Raw genomic sequence first — 27,334 nt, 5'->3', positions numbered from 1 at the left:
GAACCTATAGAGTATTTCTTTTTTTTTTCCCAAGGCAATGGGGTTAAGTGACTTGCCCAAAAGTCATACAGCTAGGTAATTAGTGTCTGAGGTCGAATTTGAACTCAAATCCTCCTGACTCCAAGGCCAGTGTTCTATCCACTGTGCCACCTAGCTGCCCCAATTATTTCTTGATTCCAATTAATATCAGCAACACATGAGCAATACTATCCAAAATGGAGAGGAAAATGTGAGACTTAATGTCATTATAGCAAAACCAAAGGAAAACAATTTTAAGGCTGTATTAGGAAACCATTAGGAACCTGATGAATATAGATTGTGTGGTATCTGATGAGGTATATGACATCATCCTAGGATATGGAGACTCAAATAGTACCCATTACTAAAAAATGCCTAATTTGATTTCCTATCTTGAATTCCATGATACTTTTCTTTCCATCGATCTCTTAAAAAGGCAGTTTTTCCCTAATTATTACATCAAAGTTACTGTGCATTATCCCAGACTGACAGGTATTCCATTTCAGGATAACTTTCCCAGTAAGAAACAAGAAAGGTAAGAAATGCCTAAAGAAGCAGATGCAGAAAATGACAACAATGAAGAATTGAGACTTCAATGGTTGAACCTTGAGTTTTTCCTAGCAGAGATCCCGATCCTTATAACAAATCTAAACTCAACACTCCTCAGTTTACACCTACTCAAATAGAGACTATGTATTGGAATGTAGCCTGGATTAACCATGGTCGTAGGAACACCTGCTACAGATAAACTGATGCTGCTGTTCAAATCATATCCAATCTATACCACAACTTCTCAAAACAGAAAACCTTAATTGTTATATATTCAAATCAGTCCCTGAAACAATTGTTTGGAAAAAATGACTAGACATTAATGAGTGCTACCTCCTTCATCTTGTTCATGAAGAGGAAGAACTAGATACAAAGAAAAAAAAAGGATCTCAGTAGTATGGAAAAGTGAATTATGTCCTGACTTGAAGGTTAGAATTTTTTTTAGTTTTTTTTTTTGCAAGACAGTGAGTTTAAGTGGCTTGCCCAAGGTCACACAGCTAGGTAATTACTAAGTGTCTGAGGTTGGATTCGAACTCAGGTCCTCCTGACTCCAGGACTGGTGCTTTATCCACTGCGCCACCTAGCTGCCCCCTGAAGGTTAGACTTTTTTTTTTTTTACAACAGGATATTTACTGAGAAGATATACAAGCGCACAAATACAAACATTTTTGCCCAATTCAGAGAGGCACAATCTTCCCTGTACTATCTAAGCATCTAGAGAAGATGGGGAGAATGGGGTCAGGCTTAGTTTCTACATAGTATTAATCCCACCAAGTACCCTTCCAAATGTGGTATGGCCAATGGGTGAATGAGTCTATATATTTCTACTTCTGGTAAACTGTCCTTTATTTTCTTTTTCTTTTTTTTTTGCTGTGTAACTCTTTTTTTTTATTAAAGATTTTATTTATTTTGAGTTTTACAATTTTTCCCCTAATCTTACTTCCCCCCCCACTCCCCACCCCCACAGAAGGTAATTTGTCAGTCTTTACATTGTTTCCATGGTAAGCATTGATCCAAATTGAGTGTGATGAGAGAGAAATGATATCCTTAAGGAAGAAGCATAAAGTATAAGAGATAGCAAGATCAGACAATAAGATATCAGGGTTGTTTTTTTTTCTAAATTTAAGGTAATAGTCCTTGGTCTTTCTTCAAACTCCGAAGTTCTTTCTCTGGATTACAGATGGTATTCTCCATTGCAGACAGCCCCAAATTGTCCCTGATTGTTGCACTGATGGAATAAGCAAGTCCATCAGAGTTGATCATCACCCCCATGTTGCTGTTTGGGTGTATAGTGTTTTTCTAGTTCTGCTCATCTCACTCAGCATCAGTTCATGCAAATCCCTCCAGGCTTCCCTGAATTCCCATCCCTCCTGGTTTCTAATAGAACAATAGGGTTCCATACATATACCACAGTTTGCTAAGCCATTCCTCAATTGAAGGACAATTCTTTGCCACCATAAACAGGGCTGCTATGAATATTTTTGTACAAGTGATGTTTTTACCCTTTTTCATCATCTCTTCAGGGTATAGACCAAGGAATGCTATGCTGAATCAAAGGGTATACACGTTTTTTTTTACAAATAATTTTTTATACATTAATAAAATATTCTTGTTTAAGAGTAAACAAAATACCCCCTCCCCCCAAAAATATAGATTTGCTTGAGCAATAAAGTAAAGGGGAGAGAAAAAAATTAACATTAAAAAAAAATAATAGTAATAATTATAGGTATGGCCAGGTGGCACAATGGACAGAGCACCAGCCCTGGATCCAGGAGCACCTGAGCCCATATCCAGCCCCATAAACCCAACAAACACCCAGCTGTGTGACATGCAAGCCACCCCAACCACACTGCCTTGCAAAAAACCAAAAAAAAGAAAAAAAAGACTAAAATAAAATAGTAGTAATAGTAGGGGTGGCTGGGTGGCAGACAGAGCATTGGCCCTTGAGCCAGGAGCACCCGGGTCCAAATTCAGCCTCAGATACCCAATGATCACCCTGCTATGTGGCCCCAGGCAGGTCACCCAGCCCCATTTGCCCTGCATGCCCCACCCCAAATAATAAAAAATGTGCTTCAGTCTTTGTTCCAACACCAACAACTCTGTCGGGAGGTGGATCATATTCTTTATGATAAGCCTATTGCAAAAATTACTTCCATATTTTTCCACTGTTGCCATCAATGATTGCAACTCCCTCCATTTGTATTTCTCTACTATCATGTACTATATTTTTTCTCTCCTTTCACTCTGACTCTGCTGTAGGGTAGCTGAGTGGCACAGCAGACAGATCCCTGGCCCTGGGGCCAAGAGGCCCCGAGCCCCCTATCACCCGTTAGGCCCAGCATCTACCTGGCCTATAGTCCCAGATATGTATGTGTGTGTGTATATATATATATATATATATATATGTATATGTATATATACATATATATATATATATATATATATATATCTGACCACTCTCCCCCCCATGGTCCATCCTCTCCTCCATCACTCATATCCCCCCCTTCCCCCTGTCCCCCCCCTCCTTCTTATTCCAAATGCCTATACTCCACTGAGTATATATGCTGTTTCCTCTCCTAGCCACCTCTGATGAGAGCAAAGATTCCCTCATTCCCCCTTGCCTTCCCCCCTTCCATAGCATTGCAATAGCTCATTGGAATAAAGAAACATCTTATTATATCTTGGTCTATTATTCACCCTTTCCTTTTTCTTTCTCCCATTACATTTCCCTTTTTTCTATTGACCCCATTTTTACACCATATTTTATCTTCAAATCCAGCTTTCTCCTGTACTTCAACTATAAAAATGCCTTCTACCTGCTCTATTAACTGAGAAGGTTCATATGAGTATTATCAGTGTCGTTTTTCTATGCAGGAATACATGTAGTTCATCATCATTAAGTCCTTCATATTTTCCCCTTCACCTCCAATCTCCATGCTTCACCTGAGTCCTGTATCTGAAGATCAAACCTTCTGTTCAGCTCTGGCCATTCCAACAGGAACATTTGAAATTCCCCTGGTTCATTGGAAGTCCATCTTTTTCCCTGGAAGAGGACATTCAGCCTTGCTGGGTAGTTGATTCTCAATTGCATTCCAAGCTCTTTTTCCTTCCGGTATATTATATTCCAAGCCCTGTGAACTTTTAATGTAGTTGCTGCTAAGTCCTGTGTGATCCTGACTGCAGCTCCACAATATTTGAATTGTGTCCTTCTGGCTGCTTGTAATATTTTCTCTTTGGCTTGGGAGTTCTGGAACTTGGCTATAATATTCCTAGGGGTTTTTTGGGGGGATATCTTTCTTAGGGGGATCTGTGGATTCTCTCCATTTCTATTTTGCCCTCTGCTTCTAGGATATCAGGGCAATTTTCCTGTAATAATTCTTTGAAAATGATGTCAAGGCTCTTTTCCTGATCATGACTTTCAGGTATTCCAATAATTTTTAAATTATCTTTCCTAAATCTGTTTTCCATATCAGTTGTTTTTTTTCAATGAGATGTTTCACATTTTCTTCTAATTTTTCATTTTTTTGGTTTTGAAGTATTGATTCCTGATTTCTCATAAATTCATCAGTCTCCCTGAGTTCTATTCTTTGTCTGAAGGATTTGTTTTCCTCAGAGAGTTTTCTTATCTCTTTTTTCCATCTGGCCAATTTTGCTTTTTAAAGCATTCTTCTCCTCAATAACTTTTTGAACTGTTTTATCCATTTGACTTATGCTGGTTTTTAAAGTTATTTTCTTCAGCATTTTTTTGGAACTCCTTGACTAGGCTGCTGACTTCTTTTTCATGTTTTTCCTGCATCTCTCTCATTTCTTTTCCCAGTTTTTCTTCTAGCTCCCTCATTTGATTTTCAAAAGTCTTTTTTGAACTCTGTCATAGCCTGAGCCCAATTTCTGTTTTTCTTGGAGTCTTTAGATGCAGGAGCTTGTGTTTCCTCATCTTCAGACTGAGTATTTTGATCCTTCTTGGGATCATAGATAATGTATTTCTCAATGGTGATCCTTTTTTTTTCTCTCTGCTTGCTCATTTTCCCAGTCTTAGCCTGTTTTTGGGTGCTTCCTGAGGTTTTGGGACACTCCCACAAAGGTCTCAGTGTGTGAGGCTCTGTCCTCCCCCCCTGGTCTGTGAATGACCATATGTGTGCCCCCCCCCACTACAGGGCTGAGGTGGGGGGGCCTGATGTTCTATTGGGGGGGCCTAGACTGCTATTAGGATCTGAATGTGTTCAGAGCCCCAGTGTCCTGTTCCAGGGGCAGAGGACAGAGCTCTGCAGTCTCTCTCTCTCTCTCTCTCTTCACTCCCCTCCCTCAGCTCAATGGGCTCATGCCCTGGGGGCTCTTTCTTACCTCTCTGCCTGCTTCTGTTTCCTGGATCTGGAATGCAGTGCTTGCTGTGTGCCCTGAGGGCTGGACTTCATGTGCTCACTCTGGCAGAACTGTTCCCCCATCTTGTGCCTGGTGCTCTTGTAGCTCAGAAGAATCCCCCACTGCTGTGAGCTGCGGCTCTGAGGGCCCTGGGGCTGCTTCCAGGAGGCTGAAATTCTTTCACTTTGGCGGGCCACCCCTCTGGCAGCCACCCCTCCAGCCAGGGGGGAGCAGAGCCTTTCTGCTCTTTTCCAGGTTACCTTGAGTAGGACAACTGCCTCACTGGGTCCCTCTGTGGGTTCTATCTCTCGAAAATTTAGTTAAAGTCCTTAGTTTCGAAGATTTATGAGAGAGCGCCTAAGACATGATCTACTCTTGTTGCCATTTTGGCCTTATCTAAGGTTAGAATTTTTAAAGGAAGTTGGAAGTTTGAATGAGAGTTTGCAGTTCCTAGAGAAATCTTACACATGTGAAACAGCAGGCCACTTATTATACCATGTACTGTCTTGATGGACAGAGTACATTAGTAAGGTAAAAAGTAAAAAAAGTACCTGATGTTGTAGAAATCTCCAACTTCCTTCCCTTTTCACACATTTTTCAAATGTCCTTCAGCCCATTTACAAAAGCAAATCCTAGGAAGAAGAGATAGAAATTGGAAAATTTTTAGTCAACTAGATGAATTTAGAGCATTTGAACTATTCCACAGTGGACTAAACAGTCTAAATACCTTTTGGTGAAGGAGGCTAAACATGTACTCAGGTTGCTTTAAAAAGACATTAGGTGATAGAATTGGATTTCAAGTATATCAACATCTTCATTGAAGAATCTACCCAAAATTCTGGAGAAAGAAAGATTTATTCCTCTTCTTTTACAGAACCCAGAGGATGGTTTCAGCAGACTTGGAAGGCAACTAATGATAGTCACCAATCATAATCCAACTTCTGTCATTAAGAATGACATTCCTAAAGTATTCTAATATGGAACAATCACTCTTTACTCACTTTGTGGTTGCCATGTGGTTGATGGTCAAGGATGGAACCCAACCAAGTTTGTGTGATCTGTACAATTGACTTTACAAAATCTGTAAAACTTCTCTCATGTGCAGCTCAAGTCAGAGTTTAGAACAGTAATTGCAAATCCATTCCATGACTTTCAGCTCATTAATGTAGAAGATTTCAGTGTAGTTGGGTGAGTCTGAACCTAATCCTTACTTCGTCCAGAAACTTGAGGAGGTTGAATATGTAGAGGACTTTTAATGTACTTTTTTCCATGAAAATAAGACCAGGCTGTATAATAATTTTTGTTCCAAAAGACAGGTTAGGGCTTATTTTAAGGGGATGTCTTGTTTTTTTCATGTACAATCTATATTTATTAATTTATTCAAAAATAATTATTTTGGGCATATCATAATTCTCTAAACCCCAAATTCCAGCTAAAATTTCTTGCTACTCCATTTCCTGAGGAAACATGGTCTCATATCCAGTAGTAGAGCTCTCCTTAAATGAGCACTTCTTGTTCATGTAGCCTGTTCATAGTATATTGACAGTACAGCTATCAGTGATTTCTTTTCCCCCATGAACTCTTTTACTTTTTTTTATTTTTCCAAGGCAACGGGGTTTAGTGACTCCCCCAAGGTCACAAAGTTAAGTATTAAAAGTCTGAGGTAGGGCGACTAGGTGGCATAGTGAATAGAGCAGCGGCCTTGTAGTAAGGAGTACCTGGGTTCAAATCTGACCTCTGATACTTAATAATTACCTAGCCATGTGGCCTTGAGCAAACCACTTAAACCCATTGCCTTGAAAAAAAATCTAAAAAAAAAGTCTGAGGTAAAATCTGAACTCAAGTACTCCTGATTTCAGGGCTGGTTCTCTATTCACTGTGCCACACAGCTTCCCCATCCCATGAATTCTTTACCCAAGTCAAGACCTTGCAGCCTAGGCTTCACATTGCTTCTATGGTGATTTCTCTTCATTCTTTTTTTCAATGTAGTCATTGATTTCCATGCATAAATAGTCCTTGAATGGCTTGTTTGTTGCAATAGTTAGAGTCTGGAAATAGGCACTCATTCTTGCCAGAATCATCATTTGATCTATTATTTTCTCTGCAAGGTGGTTCATGTCTTTAGTGCGGTGAGTGTTGGCTGAATACCAAACCAGAAGGTCCCTTTGGTCAAGTTGAAAAAAAAATGCAGCATTAAATCAACCTACTTTTTTTTTTAGGTTTTTGCAAGGCAAACAGGTTTAAGTGGCTTGCCCAAAGCCACACGGCTAGGTAATTAAGTGTCTGAGACTGGATTTGAACCCAGGTACTCCTGACTCCAGGGTCAGTACTTTATCCACTACGCCACCTAGCCACCCCTTCAACCTACTTTCTTAAAACTGCTTGTGCACACCAGGTTTTTTCAGCTTTAAAAATATAAATGGGGGTGGCTAGATGGAGCAGTGGATAGAGCACCAGCCTTGGAGTCACGAGTACCTGGGTCTCAGACACTTAATAATTATCTAGCTGTGTGGCCTTGGGCAAACCACTTAACCCCGTTTGCCTTGCAAAAACCTAAAATATATATATATATATAAATGCCCAAAACATGTTCAATCTTATCTTTCTTGCCCTTAGTGATGATGATTAGAGATGAGGCTTTCTTTCCATCCAGTGTTATCAAAGTGCATGTTACTGTGTCTATAGTCCAATTGGTCATTTAGCAATAAGTTTCTAGTTCATCTGTTTACATAGGCATTTATCTCTTGTCCAAAGGCCTTGCTTGTGTATTTACAAATATTTAATCGTATTTATATCATTTATTTTAAGTATTAAGTATTTATATCAATAATATTTGTTCATATTTAATTATTAATATTATTATTTTATCAATATGTCCATCACGTATTGCAGACATATTAAAGGCATTCATTGGGCTGATGATCTTAACTGGAGTTCTATTTTCTGGTTAGTCTTTATTTTCAGGAAAGTATGGTACATGTGCCTACTGGATTACCCTGCAGATAAGATCAGCAACACGTAATAGACAGAAGCATGTCCTCTGGGGTATAATTAAATCAGCATTGTGGGAGCAATGCATTGACAACAGTTGACAGATGGTCCATTGCTCTAGTTCATACTAGAGAAAGAAGAATATAACCATTTTGCAGAACTTGAAATCTGAGGGATGTTTGGTTCTCGATGTGACCATCACTAAATGACGAACTTAGACTTTATCTTTGCAAGAGCATGCCCTCTTCTAGAACTGCTTCAAACTAACTGCAGCTTTTCATCAGCTCACATCCCACCCACTTGACTTACAAATAATTTTCACTATACATTTCCCTACCACCAGAAAGAAGGGAGAGAAGTCATCTCACCCTGTGCAGATAATAAAAAATATGCCCCAAATGGCAAGCTGTGTGTTCAACATGTTCATGCACATGATCATTATAATCAGGTTGTATTACCTATACCAGCTAAAGAAAGTGATACAGTTTGAAATCAGGAAACAAATGGACACAAGTAGAACCTATCCATCCACCATTACCCCAGCAGCTGATTCTATTCTTACGACAGCAGAAGCTGTAGTAAGAGGCTAACTGACTTCAGAGACTAACCCCACAACAACAGAGGCAATAAAGACAGATTTCACACCTGTTCCAGCAGAGATTCCATCTCTTTTGGCAGAAGTCATACCTACAACAGAGACTATTCAGCAAACCTAACATCTGTCCATATTTGAAGGGAGCATTTTATTCATTGTCACCTGAATGTACTCTTACTTTATTGCTTTCATGTTTGCCTCCCCTTCTTTGAAAGGACTAATTTAACACTGAATTCTATTATTACTACACTTTGATGTATATAATTGGTGGGGTTTTTTAACCTTTCCAAATGCTAGTATCCATGAAAAATGTATTTTTGGGGGAAAAAAGTACTTCCTCAACTAAAAATTTTAGATTATACTTTAGTTATTGAATTTCAAAAGAACAAGACAAAGTTTCCCTCTGTCAGACTTCATGTTCAGAAAAAAAGAAGAGGTCTGATGGACCTGTGGGAAAAGATAAAAAGGATATGTTCAATATGCCTACACATATTTCTTTTTTTTTTTCCCTTTATCTTTTGCCTTCTCCTTACATAGTAATATGCACCCTGTATTCAGGTGTGTTTGAGCAGCCACAACCTGTAGAGCATTAAAAAAAAATAGAATTCAACTTTTCTTCTGCTATACCTGCTGCATTTGTAAAAGATTTAAAAGGGAGAACAAAAATAGTGATTTGTCTGCTCCTAGATATCAAACTGATGAAGGATTTGGAAAGATCTTTCTAACTCCCATTGTGAACACAGAGGAGATTTTTTTTTTAGGTTTTTGCAAGGCAAATGGGGTTAAGCGGCTTGCCCAAGGCCACACAGCTAGGTAATTATTATTAAGTGTCTGAGGTCAGATCCGAACCCAGGTCCTCCTGACTCCAGGGCCGGTGCTCTATCCATTGCGCCACGTAGCCACCCCTAAAGACAGAATTTCTAAAGAAGAAATGGAAACACTTTCAGTCTTCAAAAGTTATGAACTAATAGATCCACACTGTAGGATTTCTGTAAAGAATGTAGAAAAACAAGTTGAAGAAAATAATCTTAAGTTTATTTTTGGAAGATACGTTGACTTTTCATCACAAATAGAACAAATCATGTTTGTCATACGCTTGATGAAAGCAGGTTGCATGAAAAGCCAAGCTTTTATTGGCTTTTAAAGCTTTAATGTGGAATTTGTATCTTTTTGGTACAATTTGCTCTGATAGACCAACACATCTTAAAGATGGAAAAAGGAAAAGATAGATGATTGCTTAAGGTTCCTTTTTAGTTTCACATCTTTTAAGCATTCTCCATCTTTGAGAAGAAAAAAAGTTGACCTTTGGACTCTTGAAGTATGCATAATAGTTTTTAGAACATATTTTAAAAGTAAATGAAATGCATTTAAGTCTTATATAAAGATATGCAGCAAATTTCTTTTAGTCAACTTTTTTCTACTCCAATAAATTATTTTTTTAAATTAAAAACAAAAAAGAAGGTAGGGGGGATATGAAGCTGTCAGTGGCAGAAGATATAGTGGAATATCATGTTTTTGTTACCAGATGAACCAAGAAATTCAGAAAAGCATAAAGAGGTCCTTGAGAAGTATTTTGTAGCAACAGCAGAATCTCTATTGGTGTCCCATATTTGGCAAAATCAGCCTTTTAATCTTAGATACAAATCTGCTAAAGGCATAATTCCTACAAATATTATTGATGAAATTAAATTTGGAGATAGGAGAAGATAAGTGGTTTATTATATTTTTCATAAAGCAGATTATGAAGAGGTTTCAAGTTAGTAGAAAGGAGTGAAGATGGTGAATTCTTGCTGACAAAGACTGCTGAATTTCTCCCAAATTGTTGCATCCTGATAATAGCATCAGAGTTTCCCCACCACACACTGAAGAGCTATGCATTATTTCAGCACCATGGAAAGTTGAGAAAATATCCTGGTTACCTCCCATATCTCCCAACATCAGTCACTTTCAATCAAAAAACCTTATCTCAGAATCTAGCCAGGCAGAAGTAAAGATGTCAATCAAAGGGCACCTAGAAAAAAATCCAAGCATCCCTTCATTGAGTTTATTGCTTCCTCCCAGCTGCTGCTGCAGTAATTTTGAAGCCATGTTCTCATCTGGTAACTGCTGGTCTTTTACTTACAGTATTCTATTGACCTGTGAGCCTGCCAAATTTTCAAAGAATTCTTGTCAGAATCATGTATAATGGAATTTGTCCCATTCACAAGGGGATGTTTGTGCTAGACCACTACAGTGGAAACAGTCTGCCTCCCCAGTACCCAGCACATGGACTAGGCATGAAACTAGCTCCTGCCTTTGAAATTTAGTGTACTTAGGGCCACTTCCTGACTTCAAGAAGTCTCTTCTAAAGACCAGAGGACCTCTCTTTGTGTTTTAGACTGTCAAGAAAGATGTTCCAATGACTATTTTGAGGAAAAAGAGAGAAGGCTCTGCTAAGTCCCTGTAGAAACTACAAATGACAGAACTAAATCTCGAATCTGAATGGCCCAGAAGACTTTCTTTCCATAAACACAGGGAAAAAAATCTTTTTTAATTGATATTTTTTACTTTTTTTTTCAATTACATGTTACTAAGTTTTTCAACAGCCATCCACATGCATATGCACATTTTTAAGTTACAGTGGTGAACAGTCAGGTGAATATTGTACATACACATTTGTGTTTAACATGTTTAACAATTAGTCATTTTTCAGCAGAAGGATTTAGGGGAAAGAAAGAAAACTATGAAATAGAAAAGAAATACGTAAGAGAAAAATTTTAAAAGTTCATGTGTTGGGGCGGCTAGGTGGCACAGTGGATAGAGCACCGGCCCTGGAGTCAGGAGTACCTGGGTTCAAATCGGGCCTCAGACACTTAATTACCTAGCTATGTGGCCTTGGGCAAGCCACTTTACCCCATTTGCCTTGCAACCCCCCCCAAAAAAAAAAAAACCTCAAAAGAAAGTTAATGTGTTCATTCAGATTCTAAAGGATTTTGTTTTGTTTTTCTTCCTCGGTATGGTGATAACATTGTCCATAGTGGGTCTCCTAGGGTTGTCCTAACTCTGTGAACTGCTAAGAGGAGCTGTATCTATCAAGGTTTATCAGCCTTGATGTTGTTAATGTGTGCAATGATCTCTTGATTCTGTCTAGGGATAGAAATCTTAACCTTATTAAGAACAGCACCCTTTGATCTGGAGCAGTTTAGTAAAGAAGATGTTAATCTCCCCTGAGAGGATGATGATCACTGGCTGTATCTCTCACAAATCAATCGTACTAGATTCTGCAGGAAGCAACTGATAAAGACGAATCTCATTCTCACTCCAAACAAGGAGGAACAGATCTATGACCTTAGAAAAGTCATAGATAGTGTGAAGGCATTTGTGTCCAAAGCATCAACCCACAGAGGAGCAGGACCATCAGAAGCACCTATCACCTTCAATGCAGATTCTTTCCTCAATTACTTTGACAAGATTTTGGGACTGAGTCAGTCTCTGCTGACTTATAAAATGATCTGGATGAGGAGGACTCTGAATGCCTAGACAACAATACAACTTGGACCTTGAGACCCAGGGCCTTGAGAGAAAGGTTTTAACAAAGCAAATCCAAGAGAGTATCAACTCATTAATGAACCAGTAACTAGCAAAAACCAGCATAGAAAAAACTTTCACCACCTGGAAAACAAAAGGATATTTTGACAAAAGAACCTTCTCAAAGTCTTGGCAGCAATTCTGATAGTGGTGAATCGACAGATGAAACTTGCAGATGTGAATCTCAATTTGGTCTCAATTATCCTGGAATCCCTATCTTTCTCAAACTGAAATGGCAGAACTGGCTTTTAATCTTCTAATGATCATGGGTGTGCACCAAGGATAAATCACAGACATCTTAGCAGGTAACCGAAAGTGTTAACTGAAGAACCAACGAAGAGTCTACTTGTACACTCTGCTGCTCTGATCACTTAATGCCAAACAAAAACAAACCAAAAAATTTTGCCAAAAGAGCCAGCAATTGAAAGCTCAAAATATGGATTTCTGTTGAAAGTGGGAAAAATACAAGGGTGGCTAGGTGGTACAGTGGATAAAGCACCAGCCCTGGAGTCAGGAGTACCTGGGTTCAAATCCAGTCTCAGACAATTAATATTTTCCTAGCTGTGTGGACTTGAGCAAGCCACTTAACCCCATTTACCTTGAAAAAAACCTAAAAAAAAGTGGGACAAATACAAATATGAAAAACTTGCAGAGAAATGACTTAATCAAGAAAGAGACAAAAAAAAAAGATGAAAAACCTGTGCAGCATGTCAAGTGGAAGTTCCTTAGACAGAGGAAAATAGCATCAGGACTCCTACAGCATCATCAAATGTCTTATTTTCTTTTAATTAGGTTAAGAGGTAAAATGTTTCTGGAGAGATGAGAAGAGAGATGAGAAGATCTTTGTGCAACATTCCCCTCACTATAACATCATATGCCCTATCCCAAAAGGATTAAGTCTTTTCGGATATCATCTCTCATACTAGTCCAGAGGAGGAAGGAGAGGAGGAGGTAGTTAGCCCATTCTATTCCAAGAGGACTAGAATATCTCAAAATATTTAATCCTTTCAGGTTAGGGTAGGGATTTATTGATTTGTTGATAGGGCTTATCACTATCCTGGGGACAAGGATTTACCAGTCCTTGCCAGGGGACAAGGCTCTGAAGTTCATTTCACTCTTCTGTCAAAAGGGAACACACATATTTTTCCAGACCTGCATAAGGAGAATAGGGCAGCTAGGAGATGTAATGGATACAGTACTGACCTTGGAGTCAGGAGGACAGGAGTTAGAATCCAGACTCTTACTAGTTATGTGACCTTGGGCCAAGTCATTTAATCCTGATTGCCTCACATCCAAGGTTATCTCCAGTCATTCTGATTTATATCTGGCCACAGGACCCAGATGACTCTGCAGGAGAAACTGAGGTTGGTGACTTAGCACACCATTGCCCCCACTCAAATCCAATTCATGTGCTTTTCATGGCATCATCTCCTTAATGTCATGATCTTCTTCAACAATGAAGGACAATTGGGGATTACCAGGGTGGAGCCAAGATGGCAGTGGGAAGCTAACATGCTCCCCAAAGCTTTTCCCTACCAAAAACAAATGGAGCTTTTACTAACATTCACACTACAGATCCCACCAAGAAAAAGACAAAAATAAAGACAATTCAAAGAAGTTTTCAACTGTAGACATCATGGAGCATATTCAATGAAGATCTGTCTCTTTGGGAGGAAAAGGTGAAGTAAAGTTTATGAGACAGGAGAGTGGGAAAGACAGCAGGAGGCTTTTAGCCCCAGTTCAACCCAGGTCCAACAGCTTAACAATAGCAGAGGTCCTGGCAGCTAGATAGCAAGTCAGCAGGGAGGACCTCAACCCCAAACAAAGTCTGAACCCTGAGAATGCTGGGGTAAAAGACAGGACTGAGTTGGGAACAAATCACTGTTAAGTCAGAATCTGGACATAAAAAGGAAAAATACCTCTGCTAAGGCAAGACTTGGACTGCACAGGCAACATCTTGTTAAACAACAAGCCAGGGATCAGATCCCAGCCCCCCCCAAAAAAGTTTGGATTTATGCTCCCTATACCCTTAGAGCAGAGCTAAAACAACAAAGATGATCTAAAAAAGCACTCACAACAGAAAATTACTTTAAAAAGATGATAATTCCATAGCTGAAGAAGAAAGTAGTGAAAAATCACTCATGGGGAAGTATCAAAACAATCTATAAATTAGACTCAAATACAAAAGGTCAGTGAAAAGCTTAAAAAATAATTTAAAAACCAAAGAAGAGAGAAAGGAGAACAATAGAAAAAAGAAATCAAAGTTATATAGAAAATTTTGAAAAATATCCCCCAAAAAATCAACTCCATTAAAAGTAAAAATAACCAAATGGAAAAGGAAACATAGAAGTTAATTGAAGAAAATAAAACCATAAAAATTAGAATTGAACAAATTGAAACCAATCTTAGAAGACTACAAGATTCCATCAAACAAAATAAAAAGGCTGAAAAAATTGAAGAAAACATAAAGTACCTTTTAGGGAAAATGAATGACCTGGAAAATAGATCCAAGAGAATCAATCTATGAATCAGACTACTAGAAAGCAAATTATCATGCAGGAAAATTATAAGGGAAAACTGTCCAAATTCACTAGAACAAGATAACAATATAATCATTGAAAGAATCCACAGAATCCCTCCAGAAAGAGACCCCAGGATAAAAACTTCAAGGGCTATAACAGTCAAATTCCAGAACTCTCAAAAAGGAGAAACTATTGCAAGCAGCAAAAAAGAAAACCATTCAAATACAAAGGAAACACTATCAGAGTCACACAGGACCAATTAGCCTCAACACTGAAGGATCAGAACTGGAATAGCATATTTCAGAGAGCAAAGGACCTGAGATTACAACCCAGAATGTACTACTCTGCAAAATTCAGCATATATTGTCAGGGGAAAAGATGCATGTTCAATGAAATAGAGGACTTCTAGAATTTCCTAACACAATGACCGGAACTGAATAGATAATTCTATCACCAAATATAATTCTCAAGAGCTGCATAAAAAAGGTAAATGAAAAAGGGAAGGAAAAAAAATGTTGGTCAAAATCATCAAATTGTATACAACCCTAAAAGAGAAGATGTAACACTTCTAATTCCTTAGAACTTTAGATAATTAAAGGGTAGAACATAATTGCAGAGAATGAACCTAAAGGATTATGGGTATATAATTGGGTCTTCTCTCCATTGAAGAGGTTCAAGATCACATCATTGTTTGAGACAAAAAGCCCTGAAGAAAAGCAGGGGGTGTTAACTTTAAACTTAAGTGCCTCAATATTCTTTGACACACTTTAGACAAGATGCTAAGCATAGTAGAAATTAATCAGGGTGTCATAAACTGGGGGGTCCTGAGTCAATGTCTCCAATAACTTACAATCATTTGTAAAGTTCTCAAGTGAGACCCCCAGAGCTTCCCAGTACTTAGAGATCTTTAAGATTCTTACAGTTTATGCCCAAAGGGCAACAAAAATGAGCATACCCTTTGACCCAGCAATACCACTACTGGGTCTATACCCTGAAGAGATGATGAAAAAGGGTAAAAACATCACTTGTACAAATATATTCATAGCATCCCTGTCTGTGGTGGCAAAGAATTGGGAATCAAGTAAGTATCCTTCAATTGGGGAATGGCTTAACAAACTGTGGTATATGTATGTCATGGAATACTATTGTTCTATTAGAAACCAGGAGGGACGAGAATTCAGGGAAGCCTGAAGGGATTTGCATGAACTGATGCTGAGTGAGATGAGCAGAACCAGAAAAACACTGTATACCCTAACAGCAACATGGGGGTGATGTTCAAACTTAAAGGAATAGCTCATTCCATCAGTGCAACAATCGGGGGCAATTTTGGGCTGTCTGCAATGGAGAGTGCTATTTGTATCCAGATAAAGAGCCGTGGAGTTTGAACAAAGTTCAAGGACTATTCCCTTTAATTTAGAAAAAAAAAAACAAATCTTATTTTCTGATCTTGTTATCTTAGACTTTTTGTCTCTTCCTTAAGGATATGATTTCTCTCTCATCACACTTAATTTGGATCAATGTACAACATGGAAACAAAGTAAAGACTGACAGTTTGCTTTCCATGGGAGGGGAGAGAAGTAATATTGGGGGAAAAATTGTAAAACTCAAATAATATCTTTAATAAAAAAAAAGATTCTTACAGTTAATTAGATTAGGATTTGGCTTAACCCCTTGTTAAGTGAAGCAAGGCCTATTCTTTCTCCCACTTTACCCCCCCCCCCCCAACTCAGGGTACTTTACTCCTTGTTAAACGAAGTACAGATTAAGTACCCTGACCTTAGGTGGGGAAGGGGAAGGAGGGAGGGGGGAGGGTAATGTGTGAGAGAAAATAGGCCTGGGGGGAGGGGCACAAATAATTGAAGAAATGATATAGCTTTGGATGATACTTTGGCTCATGAGGAACACTGCATGTACTCAAAAAATAATCATTTTTACTTTACTCCCTTTTTAAGTATAATTATAATTTGATGCTACTTGAATCAATGCTGCTTATCAAGCAATAAAGCAAACAATCTACGATACCTTGATAATGATTTGAGTTTATCAAGCAATCAAATAAATTGATGATACCTGATTAATAGTATCAGAGCAATAAATAACACCAAGGGAAGATGTACAAAGATTTCTAGTTTTAGAGAGAAAGAATGGAGAATGTGAATGCTGAGCAAATTCTATTAAATAGATTTAGCCCAGAGGGGGAATAAGATACATTCCACTTGGGTTTAAAAATCTAACCTAATCTACAGTGAAGGAAAAGATAAGGGAAGAAAGAAAAAAGGGAAGGTGAAGGTATAAGTGAAAATAAACTGAAAGTTAAATTTTTAGAAGAAAAGTCAAAGGGGAAAGGTAGTAAAATTTTGGTGAGGAGGAATTAGAGAAAAGAGAAAAATATAAATGAAGTAGAGAGCATGGAGAGAAAATAGAATTGGTAATCTTTTTTTTTTTTTAGGTTTTTGCAAGGCAAATGGGGTTAAGTGGCTTGCCCAAGGCCACACAGCTAGGCAATTATTAAGTGTCTGAGACCAGATTTGAACCCAGGTACTCCTAACTCCAAGGCTAGTGCTCTATCCACTATGCAACCTAGCCGCCCCTAGAATTGGTAATCTTAACTGTAAATGTGAATGGGATGAACTGTCCCATAAAACAGAAGTAGATGTCAGAATGGATTAAAAACCAGAATCTTATGATATGTTGTTTACAAGAAACACATTTGAAGCAGAGATACACACACACAGGGTCAAGATAAAAGGTTGGAGCAAATATCATGACTCATCAAGTAAAAAAATCTGGGGTAGCAATCCTAATCTCAAAGTAAAATAAAAAATCAATCTCATTAAAAGGGACAAGGAAGGAAACTACATCTTCTTTAAAGGCACTATTGGTAATGAAGTTATATCATTATCAAACATGTATATAACTAATGGTATAGCATCTGAATTTGTAGAGGAAAAGCTGAGTGAATTACAAGGAGACATGGACAGCAAAACTTGAATAAATGGGAGACCCTCAGTCTCCCTCTCTCAGAACTAGATAAATCTAACAACAAAATAAAGAAGTAGAAGTTAAAAAGGAGAAAGAAATCTTAGAAAACTTAGACATGATAGACCTCTGTAGAAAACTTAATGGGGATAGAAAAGAATATACCTTTTTCTCAATAGTACATGTACCTACATCAAATTTGACCATGTACTAGGGCACAAAAACCCTATAATCAAATGTAGAAAGGCAGAAATAATAAATATACACACTTCTCAGACCATGATGCAGTAAAAGTTACATGTAATAAAAAGTCAAGAAGAGATAAATCAAGCACCAATTGGAAATTAAATAACTTTATCTTAAATAATGGGTGGATCAAACAGCAAATAATAGAATAATCAATAATTATATCCAAGAAAATGATAATGAGACATCATACCAAAATTTATGGAATGCAGCCAAGGCAATTGAGGGGAAATGTTATATCTCTAATTTTTCCCCCCTTTTCCAGCTTTTTTAGTTGTATACCCAATTCACTGATATTTTCTTTCTCTATTTAATTCATATAGGTATTTAAAGAATCACAATTAAATATCAAATTAGAAATTCTGAATGTCAAAGGAGATATTAATAAAATTGAAAGCAAGAAACCATTGATCTCAAATCTAAGTGCTAGTTTCATGAAAAAATCCAATAAAAATAGACAAGCCTTTGGTTAATATGATTAAAAAGAAGATAATCAAATTACCAGTATCAAAAATGAAAAAGGTGAACAACCAATGAGGAGGTAATTAGAGATAATTTAGAACTACTTTGTCATACTGTATGCCAATACATTGGATAACTTGAGTGAAATGGATGAATATAAACTTGCCCAGATTAACAGAAGAAATAAATTTCTTAGATAACCCCATTTCAGAAAAAGAATGTAAAGAAACCATCAATAAACTACTTAAGAAAAAAAGTCTCAAGGTCTAGATGGATTTACAAGTGAAGTCTACCAAACATTTGAGGAAAAAATAATTCCTATTCTACATAAACTATTTTAAAAAATAGGAGAGGAAGGAGTTCCGCCAAAATAAAATTTTAGCAATGAGACTACAGCAAGTTATTACTAGGATAACATACCTTATCAGGTAGGATTTATATCAGGTAAGCAGGGATGATTCAGCATTGGGAAACACTCAACATAATTAAACATCTAAATAGCCAAACCAACAGAAATCATATGATTATCTCAGTAGATGCTGAAAAAAATGATAAAATTCAATGTCCATTGCTATTAAAAATTCAAGTTTAAGAATAGAGTTTTCCTTAAAATAATTAATAGTATCTATGTAAAATCAACAAATCTTATATACCATCAACGCCTATTACATATAATGGGAATAAACTCAGAATGTTTCCAATAAAATCAGGGGTGAAACAAGGATGCCCATTATCAACATTACTATTCAATACAGTATTAGAAATGCTAGCAGTAGCAATAAGAAGAAAAAGAAATTGAAGGAATCAGAATTGACAATGAGGAAGCAAAACTTTCACTCTTTGCAGATGATATGATATGATATATCTAGAGAATCAGAGAAAATCATCTTAAACTCCCTGAAACAATTATATATCCTGCTGCTTTGCTGAATTTGTTAATCAACCCACATAAATCATCAGCATTTCTATAAATGAACAACACCCAAGAGCAAGAGATAGAAGAAAAATTCCAGTTAAAATAAACTATAGATAACATTAAATACTTAGAATCTCTCTCCTAAGACAAACCCAGAAACTATTTGGGTAAGAACTGCTTTGTAATTGTGTTCATACAAAATCATATCTAAATAATTGGAAAAGTGTCACACGCTCATGGTTACATTAAGCTAATGTAGTAGAAATGACAATTGTACACAAATTAAATTTCTTACTCAGTGCCATACCAATCAAACTACCAATAACTACTTTACCAAGCTAGGAAATAGTAACAAAATTCATCTGGAGCAACAAAAGGACAAGAATAGCAAGGGAACTGATGAAAAAAAAATATAAAGAAAGGTGGCCTAGCTCTACCAGATCTAAAACTATACTATAAAACATCAGTCATCAAAACTGTGTGGTACTGGTCAAGAAATCGATCAGTGAATTAGGATAGGTTCAAATGACATCACAGTAAATGACTACAGCAATCTACTATTTGGCAAAGCCAGAAAACATCAGCTTCTCCAATAAGATCTCACTATTTGACAAATATTGTTGGGACAACTGGAAAATAGTATGGCAAAAACTAGGCATAGGGGCTGCTGGGTGGTGCAGTGGATAGAGCACCAGCCCTGGAGTCAGGAGTCCCTGAGTTCAAATCCAGCCTCAGACACTTAATAATTACCTAGCTATGTGGCCTTGGGCAAGCCACTTAACCCCATTACCTTGCAAAAAAACTAAAATAAAAAATGAGATATGGGATATTGGAAGCAGGGTGGTATGACTTCCATGAGCATTGAACTCATTTGGGATCTCCCTAGAGGATGTGAATTGTTTGGAGTCACCAAGATAACATTGGGAGTTATTTAGATTCCTATGGAGGTTAAGATTTCTTTTCTCAGGAAACAATATTCAAGCAGACATTGACCTAACAGGTATATTATACCCCATATTTCAGTGATCAACACCCCTACCATGCATCTTGTTATCTAGGTAGAAGTCACCTAGATTGGCATTTCAAAGCCATCTTACTAAAAAGGAAGGTTGAGGCTCTTGTGCCATATGTTCTTAGTACTGACACTTCAAAGTCATCTCACCAGACAGGGATGCCTAAGAACACAAATTTACCAAAGACAAGAGTTTATTAAGATCACTGCTCCTGAATATTAGGGTAACACCTCTGCACTAGAGCAATGGACATAACCTTGGTCCATGTTAGCCACTTCTTAGTCTCTCCTTAGCACCACCCCCAATTCTGCTTAGAACAGGCACAAAGCCATATTACTTTAAGAAGTGTTCCTTTTTTTCATCTCAATTATGTTATTTTTTTAGAGAACCCAAGGTCCACATTAATCTCTTTACTTAAGAAACCTAGCCCCTGTTACTGCTTAGTAACCAGTAGTCAGCAATACATAAATCGACACCGCTGGGTCAAGACTTGTGAAATTCCTTTAGCTTGGGAACTGAATGTCATTATCATGCCTATCAGTTTACACTTCATCAAAAAGTATAAAAGGCTGTGAAGACAGGTCATTAATGCACTTTTTCAAGATGGAAGATGCAGATAATTCTAAAAAGAACATAAATGGAAAAAAAAATGTCAGAGGAAAACCAACCTCAAAATAAGCACCATCAACATTTTTTTTAAAAAGCTCAAACAGGGACAGGAGAGGACCTCCTCTCAGTTGCTCCAGAGCAAAACTTATAACCTAAGGACTCTAACTACATTATTGAGAGACAGAACCCACAGAGGGATCCAGTGAGGCAATTCTCCAACCCAAGGTAACATGGAAAAGAACAGAAAGGCTGTGCTCCATTGGGTCAGAGGGGTGGCCCACCAGAGCCAAGGAACTTCAGCCTCCCAGAGGCAGCCCCAGGGCACTGGGAGCTGTGGCTCACAGCAGTGGGGGAAGTTTCCTGACCTACACCCTGGGGGAGCACTAGGAACAATTTGGGGGAACAGCAGGGGGGACCTCTGCCACAGCAAGCACATGAAGCCCAGCCCTGAGGGCACACAGGGAGCAGCGGCCCTGGCAGCCCAGATCCAGGAACAAGAAGCAGGCAGAGTCAGTAAGCAGGAGCCCCCAGGGCATGAGCACATTGAGCCTAGGGAGGGGAGTGAAGAGAGACTGCCAGACCCTGTCCTCTGCCCCTGGAACAGGATTCTGGGGCTCTGACCACATTCAGATCCTGATCACAGTCTAGGCCCCCCCATAGAACAGCAGGCCCCCCCATCGCAGCCCCATGGCAGGTGGGGGGTGCTTATGGTCATTCACAGACCAGGAGAGAAGACAGAGCCTCACACACGGAGATCCTTGTGGGGGTGTCCCAAAAGCTCAGGAAGCACCCAAAACCAGTCTCAGGCTGGGAAAGTGAGTAAGCAGAGAAAAAAGAGGAACACCATTGAGAAAGACTTTGCCTGTGAGCCCAACAAGGATCAAAATATTCAATCTGAAGATGAGGAGGTACAAGTTCCTGCATCTAAAGACTCCAAGAAAAACGGAAATTGGGCTCAGGCCATGACAGAGCTCAAAAAAGACTTTGAAAATCAAGTGAGGAAGATAGAGGAAAAATTGAGAAAAGAGATGAGAGAGATGCAGGAAAAACATGAAAATGAAGTCAGCAGCTTAGTCAAGGAGATCTAAAAAAATAATGAAGAAAATAATATGTTAAAAACCAGCATAGGTCAAATGGATAAAACAGTTCAAAAAGTTATTGAGGAGAAGAATGCTTTAAAAAGCAGAACTGGCCAGATGGAAAAAGAGATAAGAAAGCTCTCTGAGGAAAACAAATCCGTCAGACAAAGAAAAGAACTCAGAGATTGCTGAATATACGAGAAATCAGGACTCAATACTTCAAAACCAAAAGAATGAAAAACTAGAAGAAAATGTGAAACGCCTCATTGAAAAAGCAACTGATATGGAAAACAGATTTAGGAAAGATAATTTAAGAATTATTGGAATACCTGAAGGTCATGACCAGGAAAACATCCTTGACATCATTTTCAAAGAATTACTACAGGAAAATTGCCCTGATATCCTAGAAGCAGAGGGCAAAATAGAAATGGAGAGAATCCACAGATCCCCCTAAGAAAGATATCCCAAAACAACCCCTAGGAATATTATAGCCAAGTTCCAGAACTCCCAAGTCAAAGAGAAAATATTACAAGCAGCCAGAAGGACACAATTCAAATATCGTGGAGCTGCAGTCAGGATCACACAGGACTTAGCAGCAACTGCATTAAAAGCTCGTAGGGCTTGGAATATAATATTCCAGAAGGAAAAAGAGCTTGGAATGCAACTGAGAATCAACTACTCAGCAAAACTGAATGTCCTCTTCCAGGGGGAAAAAGATGGACTTTCAATGAACCAGGGAATTTCAAATGTTCCTGTTGGAATGGCCAGAGCTGAACAGAACATTTGATCTTCAAATACAGGACTCAGGTGAAGCATAGAGAGTGGAGGAGAAGAGGAAAATATGAGGGACTTAATGATGATGAACTACATGTATTCCTGTATAGAAAAATGATGCTGATAATACTCATATGAATCTTCTCATTTAATAGAGCAGGTAGAAGGAGCTTTTATAGATGAAGCACAGGAGAAAATTGAATTTAAATATATATTGTAGTATAAAAATGGAATCAATAGATAAAAGGGAAATATAATAGGAGAAAGAAAAAGGAGAGGAAGAATAGGCTAAGATATTTCATATAATAAGATTTTTCTTTATTATAATGAGCTATTGCCATGATATGGAAGGGGGAAAGGCAAGGGGGGAATGAGGGAATCTTTGCTCTCATCAGAGGTGGCTAGGAGAGGAAGTAGCATATATACTCAATGGGGTATAGACATGTGTAGTAAGAAGGAGAGAAGGGGGACAGGGGAAAGGGGGGGGATGTGAGTGATGGAGTGATGGACCATGGTGGGGAGAGTGGTCAGATATAATGCATTTTCTTTTTTACTTCTTGCAAGGGGCTGGGATTGGATGGCCTGTCTGGGACAATAGGACTGGTGGGTGGATGGTGGGTAAGGGGTGGTATGTGGGTTTGGGGCCTCTTGGCCCCAGGGCTGGGGATCTGTCTGCTGCGCCATTCAACTACCCTACAGAAGAGACAGAGTAAAAGGAGAGAGAAAATATAGTTCATGGTAGTAGAGAAATATGAATGGAGGGAGTTGTGATCAGCAATGGCAACAGTGGAAAAATATGGAAGTAACTTTTGTGATGGACTTATCCTAAAGAATGTGATCCACCTGCGACAGAGCTGGTGGTGTTAGAACACAGACTGAAGCATATTTTTCATTATTATTATTTTCTGGGGGGGGTGTTTCAGGGCAAATGGGACTGGACGGCCTGCCTGGGGCCACACAGCTGGATGATTGTTGGATGTCTGAGGCCAGATTTGAACCTGGGTGCTCCTGGCTCAAGGACCAGTTATCTGTCTGCCACCCAGCTGCCCCTACTATTATTATTACTATTTTATTTTGGGTCTTTTTTTTGTTTCTGTAGGGCAACGGGGTTGGGGTGGCTTGCATGGGGTCACACAGCTGGGTGATTGTTGGGTGTCTAGGGCTGGATTTGGGCTGGGGTGCTCCCGGCTCCAGGGCCGGTGCTTTGTCTACTGCGCCACCTGGCCATACCTATAAGTATTATTATTATTATTATTTTTAATTTTAATTTTTTCTCTCCCCTATACTTTATCACTTATGTGGGTCTATATTTTCTTGGGGGAGGGGCTATTATGTTAACTCTTAAACAAGAATATTTTAGTAATGTATAAAAAACATTTGTACAAAATTAGAATAAATAAAAAGTTCAAACAGAAGCAAATTCAGAAAACAAACACTCTTTAGAAGATAACAAGGACTGAAAGCGTAAACATAAGAAATATGAAAGAAAAGATTATTGATGCCACTGACAAAGAAGGTGCCTCTCCAGCAAAAAAAGACCTAAAACTGATGACAGCTTTGCTGGGAGACTTGGAGAAAGAGTTTTAATTAAAGCTAAACTTGATAATGAGTTTATGGAAGGAAAAAAAAGTTACCTAAAGGAAAAAGTCAATGGAAACTCAAAATAGCATATTTCAAAACAAAGTAGTTTCCCACTACTTAATTGTCAGAGATTCAAGTGATGTAAATCACCATCACATAGTCTCTATCTCTAATAGAGGAGCAAAGAGTAGAACAGTGAAAATAAAATGAAGAAAATCAGAAAGGAGGCTTTCTTTCCTCAAGAACATGTCCTGGAGTTGATTTTTTTTATTTCATTGTGATTACTTTTTAAAGTGTTTTTCAATTACATGTTAGGAAAATTTTTCAACATTCATTCACTTGCATATTTCCAAGTTACACATTTTTCTATTACCCTTCCCACCCACCCCCCTCAGCAGTAGTCTAGTAAGTTATACATAAACATGTATCTAGCATGTTTATATATTGATCATTTTGTGTGAGGAATTAAGTCTAAGGAAAGGGAAAAGAAAAGAAATAAGAAGAATGGAATAGAAAGGAAAAAATAAGTTTTTTTAAAAAAAAAGTCAAAATAGAATCCATTTGAATTCTGAGGGGCTTTTTTTGTTGTTTACTTGTTTTTTGTTTTCCTCTGAATGAAGACAGTGTTGTTCATAACAGGTCTCCCAGGGTTCTAGATTAGAGATGATCCTCTTAGGAGATATGAGAGATCAAAAGATCTCAGTTCTCTTAGCAGATGGTCAACAAGTAGCAGATCAAGCAGGTCTCCTATCCATAGGGAATCTCATTCACCACTCAGGTGGAGAACTCCAAGAAGAAGCAGATCTCTGAGGAGAAAGCACTATAGGTGGAACAGATCTTGACTTCCAAGGTGGTCTCATCCTCAGACGATCACAGTGATAGGGATCCCAGTTAATAGGCCCTTTCCAAACATTCAGATCTGCTGAGTATTCTTCTCACATCCTTGCTAGTATCAGAAATTCTAACTATAACTTTTTAACTGACACTACAGACCCTACACCTTTACCTTCAGCTTAAGGATTTTTTTGGTCTAGTATCCTTTGTTTAAGGTTATCTTTACCTTACAGGAGGGTCTGCCTTAAAGCTTAATCATTTTTATCAATACCTGGGATCTTCTTTGACATTCAAAAACCCTTCCTATAAGCATATTTTATAACTTTATTAGAAATTTTGTACCTTCTGTCTCTTGGTGGCACCAACTTCCAGACCCACTTCAAAAACATTTTTCTGAGATCACTTCTCTCTATCTTTTCCCCCTCCATATAAATGAGAACATGTCAGATCCCTCTTTGTGAGAGAGCCATCCCTCTCTACCTGGCTTTCTTGCACAGTGAATAAATGCCTCTTTAGGTGTAGAGATAGTCTATTCTCTTGTGAATTCATTCAGGAGTAAAAATACTTTGCTGAGGAAAGCAATATATTGATGCCACTTAATGGATACTGATTCCTGATGAGCCAAGTAGCCCTCAGAATAGGAGGGTAGAACCCTACCTGAATGACATTTTAGAATAGGGTGCTGATATTAAAGAATATGAAAGGAAAGATATGGATACATTTTTGGTTTCCTGTAAAAGCTCAACCCAATCTTATGAAAATTGAACAAAATAATGATTCAACACAGAAGCAGCTATTGACTGCTGACATGTTCACAGAATCAGATATATTTGGTGCATGTTTTAATAGTACTGTTTTAGGACTGCTGGTATTGAAAAACATTTCAAAATGAATTGCAGTCTCAAGGATAACTGGACTGATACAAAAAGCTATCATCGTGGCAATATAAGTGAAATTCTAGATAAATGTTATAATGTATATAAGTCACACCAGCCAAACTGTCTTTATTAACGTAGTGAGAGTCAGAGATATGGGCAAGAGCAAACCAAGAAGTGGCAGTGAAAATCATCAGAAACAATGAGCTTATGCAAAAAAAGTCTAAGAACTGGAATTTTTGAAAACTTAATGATACTAATCATGCTGACAAATTTCATCTTGTATTCTTTCCCAATAGTTGCCACAAATAACATCTCTCTCTGCCTTGAATTTTGAACCTCTTAGTATGAATTTATGAAAGGTATTGAAAAAGTATGGAAATGATGTTTGTCTCCATATTAAGGCTGTAAGATCCTACAGTCAGTTATTCATGGCATTGAAACTTCTTAAAAAGGTACCACATCTGACCTACTGCTATCAAGCCAGACAGTATCTTAGTTAATTAATCAATAAAGTATTCTAAAGCTTTGTGATTTTGGATCAGCTTCACATGTCATAGAACACATTATAACCCATCAGATTTTATCATGCTCCTGAAATTATTATGGGGGAAAAAGCTATGACTACAGTGTAAATGTGGCCTATAAGCTGTTCACTACATGAACTTTATAGTGGAAAAATATTTTCTGGTAAAATCAAATATTGAAACTTACTATAGACTTCAAAGGAAAAATGCCAAATAAGACAAACTATGTTCAAACAAACGCTTTTGATCAAAATCTGAACTTTGGTTAAATAAAAGTAAAGCAGAAGAAAGCAAGAAAGCTATTGTCATGAGCACTATTAATCCTACCAAGGACCTCTAGGCTGATTTGATTGGGTGCCAGCAACTTCCTAAAGACCATTTCATAAGAGTATACCTGCTAAAAAATTTGTTGGACCAGATCTTAATATTGGACCCAAATAAATGAATTCTCATCATACAGGCTTTACAACATGCCTTTATCCAGGAAAATTTAAAGGAGATGAAAGAGCTCAAAAAATTTCAGTAATTAGAAGACAAAAACTGAAGAAATTTCACAGCAGTTTGTTAGTATCTCTCTCTCTCTCTCTCTCTCTATATATATATATATATATATATATATATATATATATATATAAAACACACATATATATAAACAAATATTTCTTCCACAAACTGAGGAAGCAAGATATATTTGAATTAATACCAAGGTTTGTATTTCTTTTAGCAGGGTTAGAATAAATCTGTTTATATCCTATGTGAAAATTTTCACTACAGAATGTTTTTTAATTGCTGAAACTTGCACACAATGGTTGTAAATGGTTGCATTCACATCAGGAAT

General features: G+C 37.8%; 5 pseudogenes; all 5 read left to right on the top strand.

Moving 5' to 3' along the window:
• The first annotated feature begins 5,271 nt into the window (after positions 1 to 5,271).
• LOC141499414 (RNA helicase aquarius pseudogene) lies at positions 5,272 to 6,182 on the top strand (annotated as a pseudogene).
• Positions 6,183 to 7,903: 1,721 nt separating this feature from the next.
• On the top strand, positions 7,904 to 8,712 carry LOC141503521 (RNA helicase aquarius-like; annotated as a pseudogene).
• Positions 8,713 to 9,984: 1,272 nt separating this feature from the next.
• On the top strand, positions 9,985 to 10,822 carry LOC141503519 (protein ecdysoneless homolog pseudogene; annotated as a pseudogene).
• An 88-nt stretch (positions 10,823 to 10,910) lies between these two features.
• On the top strand, positions 10,911 to 12,744 carry LOC141499413 (protein ecdysoneless homolog pseudogene; annotated as a pseudogene).
• A 12,959-nt stretch (positions 12,745 to 25,703) lies between these two features.
• Positions 25,704 to 27,022, top strand: LOC141499412 (serine/threonine-protein kinase PRP4 homolog pseudogene; annotated as a pseudogene).
• Positions 27,023 to 27,334: the final 312 nt, after the last annotated feature.

This window comes from Macrotis lagotis, chromosome X (assembly GCF_037893015.1).
Source record: "Macrotis lagotis isolate mMagLag1 chromosome X, bilby.v1.9.chrom.fasta, whole genome shotgun sequence".
Classification (NCBI taxonomy): domain Eukaryota; kingdom Metazoa; phylum Chordata; class Mammalia; order Peramelemorphia; family Peramelidae; genus Macrotis; species Macrotis lagotis.
Note: the sequence above shows the minus strand (reverse complement) of the source record. Positions and strands in the feature narration are given on the sequence as shown.